At 46.4% G+C, this 18529-nt stretch overlaps 1 long non-coding RNA gene across 1 annotated transcript in view; it reads left to right on the top strand.

Moving 5' to 3' along the window:
* Positions 1 to 4047: 4047 nt before the first annotated feature.
* LOC136292232 (uncharacterized) overlaps positions 4048 to 18529 on the top strand; it is a 33601-nt gene continuing 19119 nt past the window's right edge. The window contains exon 1 of the long non-coding RNA XR_010721863.1: positions 4048 to 4119. This is a non-coding gene — a long non-coding RNA (uncharacterized lncRNA). The remainder of the gene's footprint in view (positions 4120 to 18529) is intronic.

Raw genomic sequence — 18529 nt, 5'->3', positions numbered from 1 at the left:
CTAATTTAATCTTGTGTGAGTAGCTGTGTTACCTTTATTTGCTCATTCTTGTTTTTACAGTTATCATATTTTCTTCCTTTTTTTAATTTATCGTAGTTGTGGCACCGTTACAATCTTTGACTTGGTTTCCTTTTGGGATTCTGACTCTAATTGATTCTTGGCCATATCTGTCCTCAACTCCTAGGATAAGAAACAAGAAATAGTGGAGAGAAAACATATAAAAAGACTTGAAACATAGAATTTGCATGGATTTGCAAGAAACAAGACTGTAAAATACAAAATTCTGCTTATTATAAAGACCAGCACTTCCAGCAATGGAGGTTAAATATACCAGGCTATTGGTTGCAATACATGTGCTTTGTTCCTTGCTGCTGCTGGAGGAAGGAGCAATGTGGGATGTGCCATGTCAGAGAGGACTGGTCACTAAGGAAGGGAAGTGTGGGTAGATGCTGAGCTTGCATGAATGCGGCATGAAAAGGAAACATAGTTCTGTCATTCTGCATTATTCTGGGTTCACTGAGCATCTTGTTCTGTCAGAAGCCTTAAGGATGGATTAGGAAGTTTAGTTCTGCATCCCAGGAATCTGTATTTATAGTGGCTCCATATTAATGGGACTGAACATCTCATCCAGGTTTGAGTTACAGACATCTGGCAGAACAGAAAATGAACATTTGGCAGGAATTAAGACCAATAAGAAATATTTTTGCCTATAAAAACTTTTACTTCCAAAGAGTTTAAATGCAGAATAGGAAGCTTCTATGACAATACTGGCTGAATAGAATAATAAACATTTTAAAATGGGTAACTAATGTAAAGCAAGTGATATTTTACTACTCAGAGTGAGACCGAAGCTCCTAGGAGAAGACTGTTGGTGTTGTAAGATCCTTCTTAGCCTGTGGCTCAGACAAAATGAACTTGGACCTGGTTTTCAGGGTGTAAATTCCAGTAAAATCTTCACTTGTGTTTGTGTTGCTTGTTACCAAGAACAGAACCAAGAACAAATCGCTTTTAGGTATAAGGCATCGGGTTGTCCTTACCTCTCTGGGGCCTATTCAGATACCAGGAGTTCTACTTTCAGTAGAGCAGGCCAAAGAAAACCACCTGGGATGTTTCAAGACCATCCTGGTCCCAGTGTGTCCTCAGTAATGATGATAAGCAGATTAGAAGCCTTTTTTCATTAAAAAAAATAGAGTCAGCTTTTTATATGCCAGTGCTAATTCACCTGTTAATTTATCTCAGTTACAGAACTGAGAAGGCAGCTGCAATGGCCAAATTTTTCCTTTTATGTGGCCTTTGTGATCTTATTATCAGCAGTAGATGCTCAGGAGGAAAGCAGTCATCTGGCATGATTGACATTGATTTTCTGCCTCAGAGAGCTTCAATGAGAAAAGGCTCAGAACAGCACAAACAGAACGGGGTGAGCAAATTGCAGGCATTTTTTCTTGCACTTGGAAGATGGAGGCCAGATCTGTTTTGATTTCCTGTGATTGATTGTAGGGATGGGTTGACTTTTCTCACATGTGTAAATAAGGAGTTTTATTCTTTCTGTTCTTTCTCCACTGCTGCCTTTTATCATGGTAGCAGGAGGTGGTGTTGATAGAGTGATGGGAATGCCAGAAATGTGACAGTGTCTCTCCAGGGAAGCTTGACCCTTCCTTAGCCTCCTTGCCCTTCTCTTCATCTTAGCTTTCACAGATTAAACATGAATAATAAAGCAACAGAAGTTGCTGAATGTAGAAACATTTATATTTTTATTCTAGGAGTTAGAAACAGAGCCCTTCCACTGGCCTCAGGTGGCATTTGATCAGGATCTGAGTGATAACTGTTGGAACCAGGTGCCACATTCTCATTAAACAATGTGTTTGCCTTTAAACTACAAGATACCATTAGACCATTGTCACAAAAATAAAGTCCAGAAACAAGGTGAGTTCAATGTGTACATTTTGATATTTTCAGTAAAACACAAAATGTTAGTAAATTTCTCTCCATTTTGCTAGTGTACAAGAGGTTTTACACGGTGATATTTCATTTCTACTGTCTCCATTTGCTCAGGTCCTGGCTCATGACAGACTGAGTCAAATCCGACGGTGCTGCAGGGGTGAATCAGGACACCAAGCCAGGACCTGCTGGTTTGCTGTGTGACCTACAGCTCCGCTGGGAGGTAATCAGTAACCCAGAGCTACTGGGGATGCTGACCAGCCCTGGAAAGGTCAGGTCTCTACCTGAGACTTGAGGTTTAATTTGCCCTTAAAAACCCAGGGGACTATTCCATGCATGATCAGTCCTGCCTTTGCTCTGACATCATCAAGGGCTTTGCTTTCCCATGGTGTCAGCGTGTGAGGGAAGGACCTGCCACTACACATAGCTACATCATGTTCCAGTCCTGTCTTTCCCTTTTGATTTGTTCTGAAACCGGAACAATTTCCTCCAGCTTTAATGGCTTCATTTTTCCTTTTAAAATGTGAAGGTGTTTTTGTCTACCAACCTGATGGTGGTACTGCAGAGATTTGTTAATCATGAAACATTTCAGCTCTATAAAGCAGCCTGAAATTGATGGATGGTATTTCCTGAACCAGAGAGACCCAGACTCCAAAGTGGAACTTTACACCAAAAGTTCATAGAGCCAGAATTCTTGCATTCTTCTTTTGGAATACTTACCAGGGTAAGATACAGGGAGTTTGTTTATACTCCATAAAAATGCGTATTTTGTGTTCCTCCGATTTGGTCGGTACAGCCACATCAAACCATCTGAATTGGTCTCCTAAGAAAACTGAAAGCTGAAAGATGAGTTTCAGCTTTGCACTAACAGGCTTGCTCTAACAAGTATCTGCACAAAACTGATTAGCCATGATTCATACACTTCTGGGTCCCTCTCCTTGGCTGCTTCCATGCCCATCTAAGGATGCTGGTGTTACAGAGATCCAGAGCTTTTGCTGCTTCATGCCCTCCTTTTCTTTGCAGTGTCATTGTGGGGAAGGGGAGGGGCTAGCGGATGCAATCCTCATTTCCTGATGTTTACGGGTCTGTGTCTCTACAACTTATTTTTAAAGGTGTAGGAGGGGAATAAATATGGAGAGCTGTGTAAAATAACAGTCACTTTCTGGAACACTCAGACTTCCACAATGTTTTTTGGTGGGGTTTTTTTGTTTGTTTTTGTGTTTTGTTTTGGTTTTGGGGTGGTTTCTTTTTTTGGTCAGTTGTCTGGTTTTGATTGCAAACTGCTTTCTAGCTGACATCTTTCAATACCCAGAACTTCCAAGTTACACCAGTTTTTCTTTCCCCAATAAGAAGTTGGTTATGTTGGCAAGTACAGCTGCAGTGGATTATGCATTCAATATAAAGCTAGATAAAACTGTATTTTTTTTTTTTGCAATAGCTTCCTAAAACAACACTCTAGGTAGCTGGACTACGTAGAACATGTGATTTTGTCTTGTTTCTCTAAGGAAATGAATTTATTCATGAAAGCATGAGTCACCGTGCAGGATTCCAAGCCAAACCCATTCCCTTGATGCAGCTCTGGAATCTTACTCATTTACTTAGAAACTGCAGGAAATGGGATGCTCTGAGAAATGATATCCACTTAACTACACGATACTGCCTCCCTTTTGGACCTAGACACTTTTCTAGCATTTCAGACCTTATATATCTGGTTGATGCTCTATGTGATAACAGATCATGCATGCCCTCCCAATCAAAAATCACTGCATCCAAACTTTCACTTCTGTGAATCAGAATTCTGAGTTACATTACTGGGAAGTCAGCATCCTATGAGGAAGAAGTTGTTGGGCCATACCAACCACTGCAGAAAGCTCAGAGTATTTCTCAACATTACAGACACACAGACTTGGTGGAGGAACCTACAGATGACCATGTAATAAATGAATGTCCCTTCCTTGGAGAAGGAAGATGAAATTTAACTTGCAGTTTGACAAATGCAGCAATAGAATGGAGACAGACAACCAGGTGTTTTCATTTCAGTTCCCACACTTGGGCCACCCCTGAGGCTCCTTAAAGAGCTGCAGCTGAGCTGGCTGAGCCTAAGGGTAGTAGTCCTCCGGGCTGATTCAACTCTTCTGCTCTTCTCTGAGGGGAAAAATAACTCCATTGTTTCTCCACAAGGTATTCTTTTAAATATTTGGTTTTGTGGTGGTTGTTGGCAGCTCTGTAGGTTTAGCCCTTGGCAAAAGACCTGTCTGTGACAGGCAGATACTGTCCTGAGAGGTTACCAGGCAGTTTTAAATGCCTTTTTATATCCTGTGTACTGCCAGCAGAGCCCTGTTGTCATATGTATGTTCAAAGTGTGGCTTGCCTGGAAGAGAAGAGTTATTTCTTATCCTTTCCAGGAAAGACTTGCTTTGTAGTCATAATTTCCTTCCACACCTCTTTAATTTTAAGTGTCTGTGTTTCTTAATTGGAACATGGTATGTTGCACCATGATTCAGTACCAAAGATCTGAACTATGGCAGTGATTCCAAAGAAAAATGAAGATGGAGGGAGAGAGAGGTACAGCCTCAATTGTTATCAGGCACTTTTGACCCAGCTTCATTATGCAGCTGTAGTGAGATCATTAATACACTTCAGGCAGGCACCAAGCTGAACATCTTGTTGGGAGCACAACTTTTCAGCACAGGCATTGTAAAGGCACACAGCAGAAAGAGCTCATCAGCTAAAGAGGCAGAATGAACCAGGGGAGTGAAACTGGAAGCAGTGTAAAGCAGAACAATTGCCAAAAATGGTTCTTGGCTTGGCATGGCATGCTCAGTTTTCTAAGAACATTACACAAATATCAACCCTTATCTCCATCAATTAATTCAGGGGTTTTTAAGTTATACTCAAATTTTAAATAGAAAATGAAAGGTTGCTGCTTGCCTATGGACTGCCAACTAGCCGTTTTCACAGTGCTATGCTAAGTGTGGCGTTTCTGACTTGTGTTCCCTCTCTTCCGGTATTTGGATGAAATTGCACAAATGTTTAGCAAATATTTGCAGGGCACGGCCTCATTGTTTTGCAAACTCTGGTGAGTCTTGTTTAAGGAGGAGAATATTACCAAAGAAAGGAAGCGTGGCTTTAGCTCCTGTGGGGGAAATCCTGATACTTACAGAGCCTCCTGGTTCTCCAAGTTGGGCCCTCTAATAAGAGCAGCAGCATGTCTGTGTCTTGGGTGCTAAAAGCAAAGTACAAGCATTTCTCACGGGCTACCTCAACCCTGTGTTGTTTTTCTCATGGCTCTATGCAAAATCAGTTGTATCCCTAAACCTTATGCAGTTCTGGCCTTAAGAGGCAGGATCCCAGTTCAAGAACTCTTTAAAAAGATGCCATGTGATGAAAATGTGAGATGCTGGCAGAGAGTATCATGTATTCTCTGTGTGTGTGTGCACATGTGCCTAGAACTGGATTTTTGGAGGCTGGGTCTCCTGAACAGTTCACTCCCTATATGTTCTCCACATCCTTTTTGCTAGTTGTACAGCATTTCTGCTTTGTACATCCTACAGGCTGTGTGTTTGTGTGACATTTAATGCTGTGATGTCAGAAGTGAAAAGATGCCTGCACGTTTTATCTTCTGCTCACTGTGCAAGGGCAAACAGTGTCTGGAGTGGCAAGAGGGCTGTGCAGTCCCCTGGGTCAGCATTAACTCCCTGCCATGTGAGGAGCCTTTGGGCAGCTGCTGAGGCAGTGGGGCTCACTTCGCTCTCGACCTCTGGACTGAGATGTTTGCAGTCTGGGCACTGCCAGTTTGGAAAAATGTCAGCATTAGAATTTGAGAGACACAGGACAGATCAGAGCCTGGGTGTCTGACTGCTGGGATGTGATGTGGTGTATTCATGTGCTCTGACAGATGGAGCTAGGACTGTTGCTTTCTTTGTGGAGTATCATTCTGTGTGTGTGTGTTTGGCTGCTAACCCAGTGTTCCTTATTTTTGAATCTCATAAACTCTTTGGGGGTACGTATTTTGAAAAGAAATCTGTTTCACTCTGAAACTTTTGGAGCTCCTTCTTCTCCAGGTTTGGACTTGGGAATTGAAGTCACTTAAAGGCTGTGGGTACTCAACAACTTTTGAAAAATTCTGGATTAAGGATATGTCTTTAGTATTCTGTTTGTATGTTTTGGTGTAATGTTGAGCATGCATTCCTTGGGTAATAATCTCAGGCTTGCAGCCCCTCTTAAGACGTGCTCCCTTACAAATAACATCTGGAGATTTGGAGCCTAGTGTGTTAGGTTATGGAGAGAATTAATTTTCTTTTTTAAACAATCTCTGCAATGTTTCATATCTCCTAGGCAAAAGTTACTGAGGGGCATTTAGTTCAGTGCATGACCCCTGTAAGAGCTCTTAGGCATATAAGAGCAGCCAAAAATAGCTCCTTGGAAGGTCAGGGAAGGCATCTTTTCTGTATGTGGGTAGCTTTACACTTCCATCCTGCAACATCTCTATGCCTTAAGGTAAGCAAGAAAGAAGGGATGGAAAGAAAATAGAACATCAGAATAGGCTTGGAGAGTAGCCAGAGTCTGTGTAATATGTTCCTATGTTCATGGTGTGCTGCCAGCCTTGGAGGTTGTTTTGTGCATGAAATGGAGAAAGCCTGCATTAACTTCTAAACCACGTTTTAGAGACAGAGTGGCCAAATAAAGGTTGGATTCAGTGTCTTCAATGGGTGAACAACAGCAAGAGGGATCCTTATGTTTTAAAATGGAGGCATAGGCTCACATCCAAGTGGTTTAAAGCTTCTGACTGACCCTGGAGCCTGGAAGAAATTTCAGCTTGTCAGACTGAATGTTCTCTTGGGTCTGATGTCTGCATGCTGAGGCAGGGTTTATGAGAAGCTTTTATAGCAAATCCCAAAGTCAGAGTCACCACAGAACACTTTAATTATTGAATAGGCAAGGGCTAATGTGAGAGGGAAAGGTTCTGTGGTTCTTTGCATATTAATCTCCTCCCCCACTCCCTCCTGCCCAAATCCTCTTGGTTAATCAGGTTATGTTTGCCCTATTTCTCTCGGGGAGCATGCAGCATCCAGTGTTGCTACAAATGGAGGAAGGGAAGGAGGAGAGGAGCATGCAGGAAGCAAGACTGGGGAGAGAATGCTTCAGAAATGAAAGCCTCACTCTGGCAGGATTCCCAAGATCCCAGCCGGATGCCTTGAGGGTGTGACACGTCTCTGTGACCTGTCACACTCGCTGACATGCATGGTCTCACATCCCAGGCCGTGTGCCAAAGGACAGTGAAGGGGAACCTGTCTGCCTGCCTTCAGCCGGGAGGCGCTGGTGGTCTCCGTGGCCAACAGCTCCCTTCCCAAGCACCCACCACAGCCCATTTCAGCTGAGAGTCCCTGGGAGGGGGTAGCTGATGTTCCTGCGGAGCTCGGGCTGCCTGCCATTAGCCTGAAGTGCAGGGGTTAATCCTGGGGAGGCAGTGTGTGCTGCATGCTTCTGTTCTGTCACAAAGCCTTTAATTCTTGCTGCGCTCATCCCCTCCGGCATGTGGCTGCAAGCCACAAGGAAATAGCACAGGTGGACCCACGGAAGTAAAATGCAGCAGTGAGACACACAGTCAGCACAGACACAGAGGGCACCCTGACCTCCCTCCTGGTGAATCTAAGTTTCCTCTAAGTCTGGGAGTCCTGAGTTTAGCTGTGAGTGTGCAATGGTTAGAGTGGTTCTTCATACGGATTCGTGCCTCAGAAATGCTCTTATCTGCTCTCCTGACTGGGAGACTGTGGTCCAAAGCTCTTCTGTGCCCAGTGTCTAAACCCAAAGCTTGCAGCTGAAACTGTTCCAAAAATATGCAAAATTGCTTATTCTGAAGTCTGGGTCTGATCAGCCTTAGGAGAACCGGGTAAATCTTGATAGGAGAATTAATTGCAGTGGCTTGAGTGATTTTTGGGACTATGGGAGATAATTCAGAAGGATGGAGATCTGCAGGTCTACGTGTGCATTCTGTGTCTTGAATTCATCCAAAAGCTCAAAACCAAACCTTTCTAGCCCAAATGACAAAGCTTCAGGGAGTTTATATGTAACCCTCTGATCTTAGCTCAGGATCAACTGAATGTCAGACCATGCTTGCATTTCACTTGTGCCAGGAAGTGCCAAGCCACACAAACATTGCCTAATTCAGTTTTGATAAGAAAACATGTGTGCTAATGTCTTTACAAACAGTTGGATGGGGGAAGGTAGAGGGTGTTAATGTCTTTGAAATGGGTTTTAATGTCTCTACCAACCTGAAGCCTTTGTTACAGAAGCGACACAGAGTCCTGAAACAGACAAACGGGTCTGCACAAGCCTGCCTTTCTGAACTTCCAGGGAAAATGTCAGGTTCAAAGGGGGGATGTGCGGTAGGCGGTTCGGGAAGGCGGTCCCTTCCTGGTACCTCAGCCAATGGGGAAAGGAAGAAGGCAACATGCGGCCGGGAGATTGGGATAAAAGGAGGCTGTGTCCTCCCACACCTGGGTAAAGAGGCCCCATGGGAATATGTCCCAGTGGACGCTCTATCCCTTTATTGGGATGAAGCTGCAGGACTTCTCTGTCTCCTTTATGGACACTGACTTTTCATAGCGTGATTTTTCTGCAGTTTTGTGTGCTGGCTTCTTTGCTTGGATCACGGTTCATGGTTTCTTTGAGAGACATGGATTATTAGAAAAGGTTTTGAGCACCCCTCTTTGTTTACAGCACGTATCAGAAACATCTCTGTACCTCAAAACTAGGTGAGTGCTTTAAGGCATTCTTCCAAAAGCATAAACATTGGCAAATGCTCGCCTGAGCCAGTAAATCCTGGAGCTGTAACATGTTCACATGATTTCGCACGTTCGCCACCCCCAGCTGGGTGGCCCACAGACTCTGCAAGAATGAAGACAGGCAGGAAGGGAACCTCCAGAAGCCATTCCTGGGCAGCAGAGGGCTGTGGAAAAGGCAGGCACAGCAGCGCTGAGCTGTGGCGGAGCCAGGCCGGATCCTTCACGCCATGCGGGATCCCGGCCGCCTTGCTGCCATGGCGCAGTGCCGCTGGAAGCCCGTGCCGGGCTGTCCAGAACTTATTGATGCCGCAATGGCCGTGGGCTGGTTGTCATTGCCGCAGGGCCAGCCACCAGCTCTGGTGGCTTTGCTGTGCCCGGGCATCCCCTGTGCAGTCCTTTTTCCAGCTCTGTGGAGGAGCGGGCCCCCGGCGCTGCAGGCTGGTTTCACCGCAGCAGCCCCACGGCATTCCCGGCCCGCAGGGCGGCGCGGAGCGAGGGGAAAGCGCTGATCCGCCACGAGCGGCTGCGGGTGACACGGGCCGTGGGCAGGAGCCGGCCCGGGCAGCCCGTGCGTGGGAGGGCTGCTGGAGCAGATGGCTGGCATTCCCGGAGCTCCTGGGGAGCTGCGGCTTGCGTGCCGGCGGCAGGAGGATGGTGGCAGCGCGCAGCTCACCCAGACGCGCAGGAGGCTGTGTCTGACTTGAAGGCTGAACAAGAGTATGATTCAAAGAGCACACCTCACAGATTGTTTTCAGGTTGACAGGAGGTTTTTTCCTACTCCTCTTTGATAGTGGCAGATAAAAAGCTATCAGTTGCACAAATACCTAAATCTCCTTTACTTCCCTAACCTCCCCCACTAGGCTCCCAGAATTACGTTGCTTCCTTTAAAAAGTCAGAATTCACCATCTGGTGTGTTTCTACTTTCCTTTCTGTCTTCTAAAACCTGAATTTCTGCTCCCAAGATCCTTTTTTATAAGTGAGGAACTGTTTGTTTGTTAACCAAGTCCCAGCACTCCAGAAAGTGGAGCTGTAAGGAAAGAGCAGTGGCTCAGCCCTGGTAGCACTGAATGGAAGCAGAGAGGAAAAAATCTGCACTGAGAGGGTGAGCCAGGAGGCAGGGCTGAAACAGTGGCCCCGTTGTTTGACTTCTGCTGGGGCCCATGGATGTGGCTGCATGTCCCAGGGAGCTGTTCGTGTATGACAAATAAATAGTTTGTGGGGTGCACAGCAGTCAAATCAAAGGTAATTGCTTAATGGAGGAGTGCAAGTAGTAGGGGTTGTGAAATAGGTCTTAAAAAAGAAAAATCAACTCTCTAAAGTTCAAAGCTCTGTTCATATGATCTGGTTTTAGGTGAGAAGGAAATAGGAAGTTTAGAGATGAAGAAATCATCTTGCTGATAATGATTTTAATGGGGGCTGTGGCTATACTCGCTTTTGTTCCCAAACAGTGAAGTTTTTAGCCACTTAAAACTCTAGGTATCTAATGCATTGAAGGTCTGATTTTGCAGAAAATACTGCTGCAAACCATCCATTAAAGTCAGGGCACTAAAATATATATATAAATCTTTAGGAACATTGATACAGTAGCACGGGATGAATTTGATCCACAGAGTTCTTTACAAGATCCATGGGGCTGAAGCTTTGTGGCTAATAAAAATAGAATGATTTTAATCTAAAATTTCTCATCAATTCCATGCTGTTCTGCTGAACACACGACATAGAATTTGGAGAGTGTGGAATAAAATGTTCAGATTTAAAAATTTAACATATGTTATCATGCCAGTTCTCATGTGCAGTTTCATGTATCCTGCAGAGATCAGGTTCTTGGAAGCTGGATATTTCTGTCTGGACAGTACTTCCTTTAAATACAGCCTTTTAAAGCTGTGGCACAGTTTCTCTTAAGTTTATTGTCCCCAGATTGACTTAATCTGTCTGGAAACCTCGAGCAGAGTGATAAGGTCTTTATTTCCTATGAAATCTTGAATGTGGGTGTGTGATGAAGTTGGTAGATGCTTAATATTGGTCAGTATATTAAATAGTTTGTTGCATTTCTAGTACATTTAATGCAAGTAGCTTGCCTGTGATAAAGCAGATTTGAGAAACTCCTAATGTATCAAGTGGAAACAAGTTTCTTTTCCTGTGATTTTTGTCCTTTTGAGGGAGGGTACAACATCTGGTTTCTCTGAAATGAGTGTAATCACTGCTGTCTCCTTCTGACAAAGAAATGCAAAAACCCAAAGCCTGTTTCCCAGGAAGTATTGATAACCTGCCCAGTATTAAAGTTACCTGAAAATGTGTGTAATCTCAACCTCGTAACTGGACTAAAGATGTCATTAAAGGCCTGTTGTAAAAATGGTTACGCAAAGCCTTTAATATGAAAATTAGTTTGAACTTCGTGCTGGTCCCATTTCCTGACTTTACGTAACTTGCTATTATTACATGCAAGTAATGGGGAGGAAAAAACCAACATATCCAAAAGTAAGGTCAGCCATTGGACTCTGGACTGCTTGATGTAGTGTTTCCAAAGATAGAAAAAATACTTTATGGTTAAAGATTTGCCTTTGCAATTCTTCTGTAAACGGTATGCACCTAAAAAGAACCTGAGGGCTGGCCTGGGAGATGCTTCTCATTCACATAGCTGTGGAAGTTCCACCAGGGCTCCTTCCATGGTCAACCAAGAGTAGTCATTCCATGGATTCATCCTTGGGAGGAGGGGAAATTGGTTTCTCTTCTCCTTAGATGGGTTTTCAACCACTGTCATTTGGAGACCCTTGGAGATGTGCATGTGGATCCTTGCAAACAGAAGACAAGCTTGTTTGACCTGAAAATTTTTGCATGTCTCTTGCAATTAACCTGTGGACTTTCAGCAGTCACAGACACAACTCTGATGCAATCCATGGTTTTATCTTCCCTGAGAGTGAGGAGAGCCCAGATTTGATGAGCTGAAGTTAATCCTTGTTAGTATCTTTTCTACTTCTCATCCACTCAGTCTCCTTCTAGGTGTCCTTATATATGGTGTTGGAAGTCAGGAACAATTTAAACAAAATAGCCAATTCCTCTGGGACATCTTGCTGAAAAACAAACCTCTGTCTGTGACCTAGATCCAGTGAAGTTTTGAATTATTTAGATGACATCTTGCAGATGATGCAGGAAACTTGAGTTTGGGAGAATGTTCTTTTAGTTTGAATTAAATAATAGTTTTTTTCTTTAGAAAGTTTAATGCTAACTAGGGTCAGCTGAAGGGCTGTCTTTGACTACTGCTACTGACTTTTTGATTACATAAATGTTCTTAACAGCTGATGGTAACCTTAGGAAATGACAGATCCTAAATGTTTTCCCTGATCAGTTTTTCTTTCCTCATGCTGTTGTTTGGCAGACTCAGATTCCGAAACAGCTGCACAGGCTGGGTGAGCAGCTGCCAAGGTTTGGGCCCTGTGCTGCCCAGCTGCCCTCCTGCCAAGTGGTGTCAGCAGGGATGGACCCAGGGTTGGATTTTTAAAGCTCCAGTAAGAATTTTAATCCTGCTGCATCTGGTGGGAGTTAGATGCAGAAATACTTGCTTATAAGTTGTACCAGGTAGGTGGGGAAGCTGCAGACAGAGCTTGGGTCTGTGGCTTCCAGCCCTGCTCTCTGGAGATGCCATATGGCTCTCTCTGCACTAGGATCTGTGGTGCTCCTGCAAGGCACACACCGCTGCAGCAGGGCAGTTCACCCAGCCCTTTGAAAGTGACAGAGCTATCAGCATGTCAGTCAGCTGGAAGTGAGTAACATGAACTATTTATCTGGTTTATTAGTGTGAGTTAGTGCAGCTACTCCAGTGCTTCCTGGTGCAGCTGTAGGAAGAAGTTTGGGCAGGAACTTGCCCTGCTGCTGCTGGGAAAACAGGAATATGATAGGGCTGTGAAACCTTGGAGTTTGGAGTCTGGCTTTTGAGATTAACCTTTAAATGGAACAAAGCCATTGCTTGGTCTAGCAGTAGTGCCTTAGCAGTGAGATTTGCATGGAACTGCAGGCAGCTGTGTCTGCATTAACAGCCTGTGTGCCATAAAGGGGGCTGGATATTGAGCAAACAGTTGATAGTAAGGACCTGACATCCTCTTTGTATGTGTGCTGGAGGTTTTACTTCTGGCAAACTCCAGTCTGATCCTGTGCACTGACGCCCACCGGTGACTGGAGTTCACCTCTGGTTTAGTTTCAGACCAGGGAGATCTGTTTGCGTGCTCTCAGACTGCCGCCTCATCTGAACCGAAGCTCAGTAACCACGACCACGCGGGAGATTTTGCTTTAAGAGTTTGTCTGTGATGTGACTAAAATGCAAATGTAGGCAGACACCCGGTGCCCAGGAGCTCCAAGCTGTGTTGTGTAACACAGCAGTGTGTGCTGTAGGGGTGTCTAATTATAGCATCAGATTCTGATTGTGGAGAGCTCGATATTTATCTCTTAAAAGGGGGTGCGTGGGTGATGTTTGGGGGACAGTAATACTGAAATGAAAAACCAGCAGCTCAAGTGCCGGAGCAGGACGGGTGCCTCCCTGGCAGGCTGGCTGTAGCCTGGCACCCGTGTGGCCGCGGCTCCTGCTGGCACCGGGCATAGCCGGCTGCGCAGGAAATGGAGCTGTGTTGCATAAAGGGAGGCGACGGCTGTGAGTCAGGGCTGCAGGGGAGAGGCGTTCTTGCAGGGAACGAAATGTCAGCGTTCGAATGGAGGGGTTCTGGGCAGGGCTCTGCTGTGCCCTGTAGGATTAAATGGGAGTCTGACTAGGGCAGAAACAAAACTGTTTTCTGCTCGTCTTTCTGAGCTTTTTCTCCCTCGTGTCTGTGGGTTTTCCTGTGGTGGAAAAAGCATTGGGTAGTTCACATGAATCGTGACACTCCTTTCCCAGGAGATGCAGTTTAACCGTGGACTGAACCAAGGTGGCAGAAAATCATTATAAAGTGCAGCTTCTCTATCTGATACTTCTTCCAGCAGCGGATCTCCTGGGCACAGTCGGGTTTACTGCTGTTGACACTGACACATTCAACCCTTCTGCGAACAAAATTCTATTTGAGCAAAAGGACAAGGTGGAGCCCTCATGCCTGCTGGCAGGGACCTGTTTCTGGCTGCGTGATGCCAGCTGTGTCTGGAGGAGAGCACCAAGCCGTCCTTTATGGAGCCAAGTCCCGAGTGATAAGAGGCTGCAGAAGGTGCTGTTCTGTGTCTCAGTGCTCCCCCTAGGAGTGGGGGCTGTGTTTGTGCGTGTCTGCGTCAGCTCCGGCTGCGCCCAGGCAGGGGCTGTGTGCCATGTCAGCCTTGCTCACACTTCCCTGCTGTCTCCCTAGGAATCCACTATTTCTGAATGCAGGGCAGAGCTCCATAGGCCTGTGGCATTCTCTGAGTGGGTACAGAAAACAGCTGCAGGGCAGAGGGGCCTAATTCACACTAGGATGCTGTGATGTGGTGTAACTTCCCCAGAAGTAGCTCTCCACACGGAGAGATTTCTTCTGGCTGGTCTCCACGTGTACTGAAACAGTTACTGACCCCCGCGGAGACTGGGCTGTGCCTGTAGGGCACCTCTGCTTCCATCTCAGGTGGCAGGGAAACCTGCTCTTTCTTCTGTGACTCCACATACGGAGTCTGGGCAGTGCTTTGCCCCAGCTCTCATCCAGCTTGGGCATGACAGGGAACTCTCAGGGTGGGGTTCAGAGCTTGTCTGTGGCCTCAGAAACCAGGTTGCCTGCACTACACAGGGGTGAGGGGTTAGGGATCAAGGCCAAGCTCTGCCAGCCATGCTGCCAGGGCACTTGTCCAGTGTCTTGTCCTCCAGGGCTGGTATCCCTGAGGCCTTGTTCCCACCCCAGCCCCACAAAAGGCAGTTGCTGCTGCAGGAACAGGGTAAGAGGGGGCAGAAGAGGGGATACAAAGCACCCATTTCCCTGAGAGTGAGAATGAGAGGGCCCTACCTAGGTGTCTGTCATGATACTTATCTGAGCAGGGGCTGGCAATGGCTAGTGCCGCTGAATTTGGGGCTGGTAAGAGAATGGACGTTGCTTGTTTTGGGGGTTGGTTTGCTTTCTGCCCCCTCATGTGTATGGAGGTGTGTGGCACAGAGTCAGCTTGTCAGTGGTACGGCTGGGGAATGAGGTTCAAAGCTGGCCTCATCAGTCTCCTCTCATGAGAGAGATCAGCACCAATGAAACTGCTGGCAATCCCTGCTTTCCGGATGGGAATGCCTGGGCCTGGCCGAGATCTGGGATCATCCCCTTTTCTACAACTAAAGGTTGTCAATCTCATGATGTGAAGTCTAGAAATTGTGGCATGAAGGGCTTCCTGGGAGGGAGTATGATGAGGAGGGATCTTCTGTCTCCCTGGGGAAAGATGCATCTTAAATCCCTGGTTAGAGGTTCTGCATACTTTAGCTGAATAGGACCTCACTTAAGGACTGGGTCACAGCTCTGACACTGCTTCTGGTTTACCACGGTGGAGTGTTGGTGCTTGCTCAGCGTGAAGTAGTGGTTATCACCTGAGAATGGTAATCACAAAATCAAATAGTAACCCCTGTGTTTGTCTTTGGACTGTTGTATGTGTTTGCTTTTGTTAAGGCAAGGTGAGGAGCTGTGCCCAAGGGAGTGGCAAGCCATGGAGAAAGGCTGTTCCATTGCTGCAACACCCAGGATCCTTGTCCAAGACTGAGGTCCCTAGAGAAATGTTCTCCTTCACCTGTGTAAAACAGTACAAGCCAGTTTGGGAGCTTTACCTAAAGGGTGAGGAAGGCAGAAGGCAGAACACCATGAGGGTGCAATTTCCTGAGCTCTGCAGGGCCGCAGGGCAAAAGAAAATATTCTGGTTTTGGTGACGTAATGTCTGTATAAAGAGAGATGTCTCCCCAAGGGCCCATGCCAGGCTGCTGTGAAGCATTTTGCAGTGGTGTGCTTCATGTGGCCTGGTTTTGCAGAACAGGGTGGTTGGTGCTTACCAGCAGAGAGATCTGCTGCCTGCTTCTGGCCCAGCAGTCTTTACCCTGCTGAGTCACACCTTGGAGAGCCAGCCAGGCTGATGCCAGCGTTGCTCTGAGTCCCTCGCTGCTGCTGCTGCTTCCCTTCATGATCAGCTCGTGGCCAGAAGCGGAGGAGAGCCGTGCCCAGGCTCAGGGACTGTCACTGAGGGACCACGTGGCTTTACAACTCGGCATTTATTTCCTTGACATCCGATCTGCAGTTGGGCAAAGGTAGAAATGGGGGGAGCGCTTACAGGAAGTGGCTGTCGTGGGACTGTTGCATCTGAGTTGTCAATTCCAATCATGGGACATGCAGTGTGTCAAATAAAGTTCCTGTCAATGCTGTTTTATCTGGATCAGCCCATCAGCTGCAGGTGAGGTCAGGGAGGAAGCCAACAACACTGCTGTGGTTCATGTAATAAGCAGGAAGTCCCACCTGAGGCCAACATTCCTTGTGCAGTACCTGGAGAGAGGCAGCCCGTGTCCCAGAAAGTCTGGTCACCTCTGGCTAATTCCCAAAATTTTTGCATCTTGTCTTTTTAACAGAAGGTTTAGCTTGGGCATGCTCCAATGCTTCCCTCTTTTCTCTGGAACTTGCAGTCAGGGTCCTGTTGAGATGCTGCAGACAGAGCTTAAGGTTTAGGGGATGAAGTGCACAGCCGTGGGTGCATATAGGTTGTGTTGGCAGCCAAATCCTGGGCAGGTTACACAGAAGGGATCTGGGATTCCCAGGCTATGATGTGCATGGCCATGGTGTCCAAGCGTGGTGGAGACAGCATTGTGCCAAAGAGGCGATGGGCAGTCCTGTGGGTGAGCAACACAGGGCAAGAGCTCACTTGAGGAGAGTGCTGCAGGGAAGTGGGGATGTCAACAGTGCTTGAGGCTACTTCTGCAGGGTGCAGGAATTCTAATAAAATGATGGTTTGTCAGGATGTGCCTGTGAGTTAACTTAGAATGGAAGGAGATGGAGCGGGGTTGTGTGGAAGGTGATGCTCTAGAGAACAAAACTGTGTCCAGGTTTATGGGTCTTTGGGGGGAAGCTGCCTTCAGCAGATTCAGATTTAATTTACGTTTGTGAGGGCTGTCAGTTAGATAATAAAGCAACAGGATCTGAGCATGCAGGGAGGACAGGGTCAAAGTCCAGGACATTTTTTCCTTGGCGATATGCTGACACCTGAACTACTGCAGTAGTTTGGTTTTTCCACAATGAAGGGTATGTGGGCTTTCATGGGGAGAGGAAGACGAGAGGGCTGTCAGGTGTTGGAGGGGATGGAAATGTTCCTGCGCGGAAACACAACAGCTGAGAGCATGTGGGTAAGTGCCAGCAAGGACTGCATTCCTGAAGGCACTTTCCCCATCACTGTGGTGGCACTCTGCCACCCGGCTGTGAGCCCAAAGCTGCCTGGAGAACAGCACAAAGGAGAACTGGCACAGTGTGGGCTGTGGGGAGCAGGGTACAAGTGTACAGAGCTCCCTCTCTGAGGGTACCAGGGATCTATCTGTAGGGTGCCCAGCGCCCGGGGCTGGGCACAGGAGTGCCCAGGGGGTGGCTGGGCTCTGGTCTGGCTCCTTCGGCCAGGTCAGCTGTGCTGGCTGCATCTTGCACTTCTGAGTCTGGTCCCTTCCACCCCAAAAGAGCACCTTTAATCTAGGATGTTAACAAACTCCCTTGCTGTCAGCAGACAGACAAGGGCTTGGCTATCTTTTGGGGAGATGATGCGCTCAGAGAGCTGAGAGGAAATGCAGTATCCTGAAAAACATGTGGGAGATCACGTTAGGTAATTTTGTGGTTCCCCAAGTTTTTGAACTCTGCTGTAGGAACACATCTGTCACTGGGTTTTTTGAGGATCACTGTTGAGATCACCAGTGATGTCTGATTGCTATTCAAAAATCTGCTTGCCACAGGGATGCTTGGGCAGGTTCTTCCCTTAAGAAAGGAAAACAGGATGGATAATGGAAAACTGTGTCTTAAGTGTTCTTCTTGTTACTTTCCCTGCTTATACAAGTGACTTTCTGGATAAAGCAGCTGTTCCATAGGAGTTTGGGCAAGGATAAGGAAAGCTTTCTAGCTGATACCACCTCCTAGAAGTTATAAGGATGCACTTACAGCACAAGTAAGGAAAAATAGTTGTAGCTCTAAAAAAAACCATCTTAAGCAGAGAGTGGTGGAGAAACTCATCCATCTGGAAAAGGACAATAGGGCCTTGGTGAGATCTTTGCCACATTAGGAAGCTGCAGATAATAATCTTGAGAGCTACCCTGTGAGCATGGAAGGAACTACTTGTAGGGTGGCTGCAGTGGAAGGCTGTCACCTCCTGTCCCTGCCTGGGGTAGAGCTCTTGGGAGATAATTAGCCCAGCCTTTTTTGTGGTGCATCTAAATATCTTCATCTGCTGAAATGCACAGGCTGGTATCTGCATTCTCCCTTCTCCATTACTTGCAAACCTTGAATTAGAGTGACTGACAAAGCTCCTGTGCAGCTCCCCTGAACCAACAGCTGCTGCATCAATATATGGAACAAGCAGAGTACTAATCCCTGGAGACCTCAAGTGGCTTTTGTGTGATAGGGAACAGGGGGACAGTACACAAGTAATGGTGTAGATTCCTTGTGCAACAGTAGAAGTTTTCAAATCCTGAAAATGAAACAATTTGACAGTAATTATAGTGTAACCCTTTTGCTGCTGACTTACCAGCACCAAGGGACAGCTAAGTGAGTTACACACAGTTCTCCCAATTTAGACTTCAACAGAGTCTGTTAGGGGTTTAACTCAATCAGAAAACACAGCCTAAGCATTAGAGAAGACTTCATGTCAGAATTCAGTAGGGTTTA

The sequence above is a fragment of the Chamaea fasciata genome, unplaced genomic scaffold (genome assembly GCF_029207755.1).
Source record: "Chamaea fasciata isolate MVZ Bird 193981 ecotype frontalis unplaced genomic scaffold, bChaFas1.0.hap1 SCAF_7, whole genome shotgun sequence".
Classification (NCBI taxonomy): domain Eukaryota; kingdom Metazoa; phylum Chordata; class Aves; order Passeriformes; family Sylviidae; genus Chamaea; species Chamaea fasciata.
Note: the sequence above shows the minus strand (reverse complement) of the source record. Positions and strands in the feature narration are given on the sequence as shown.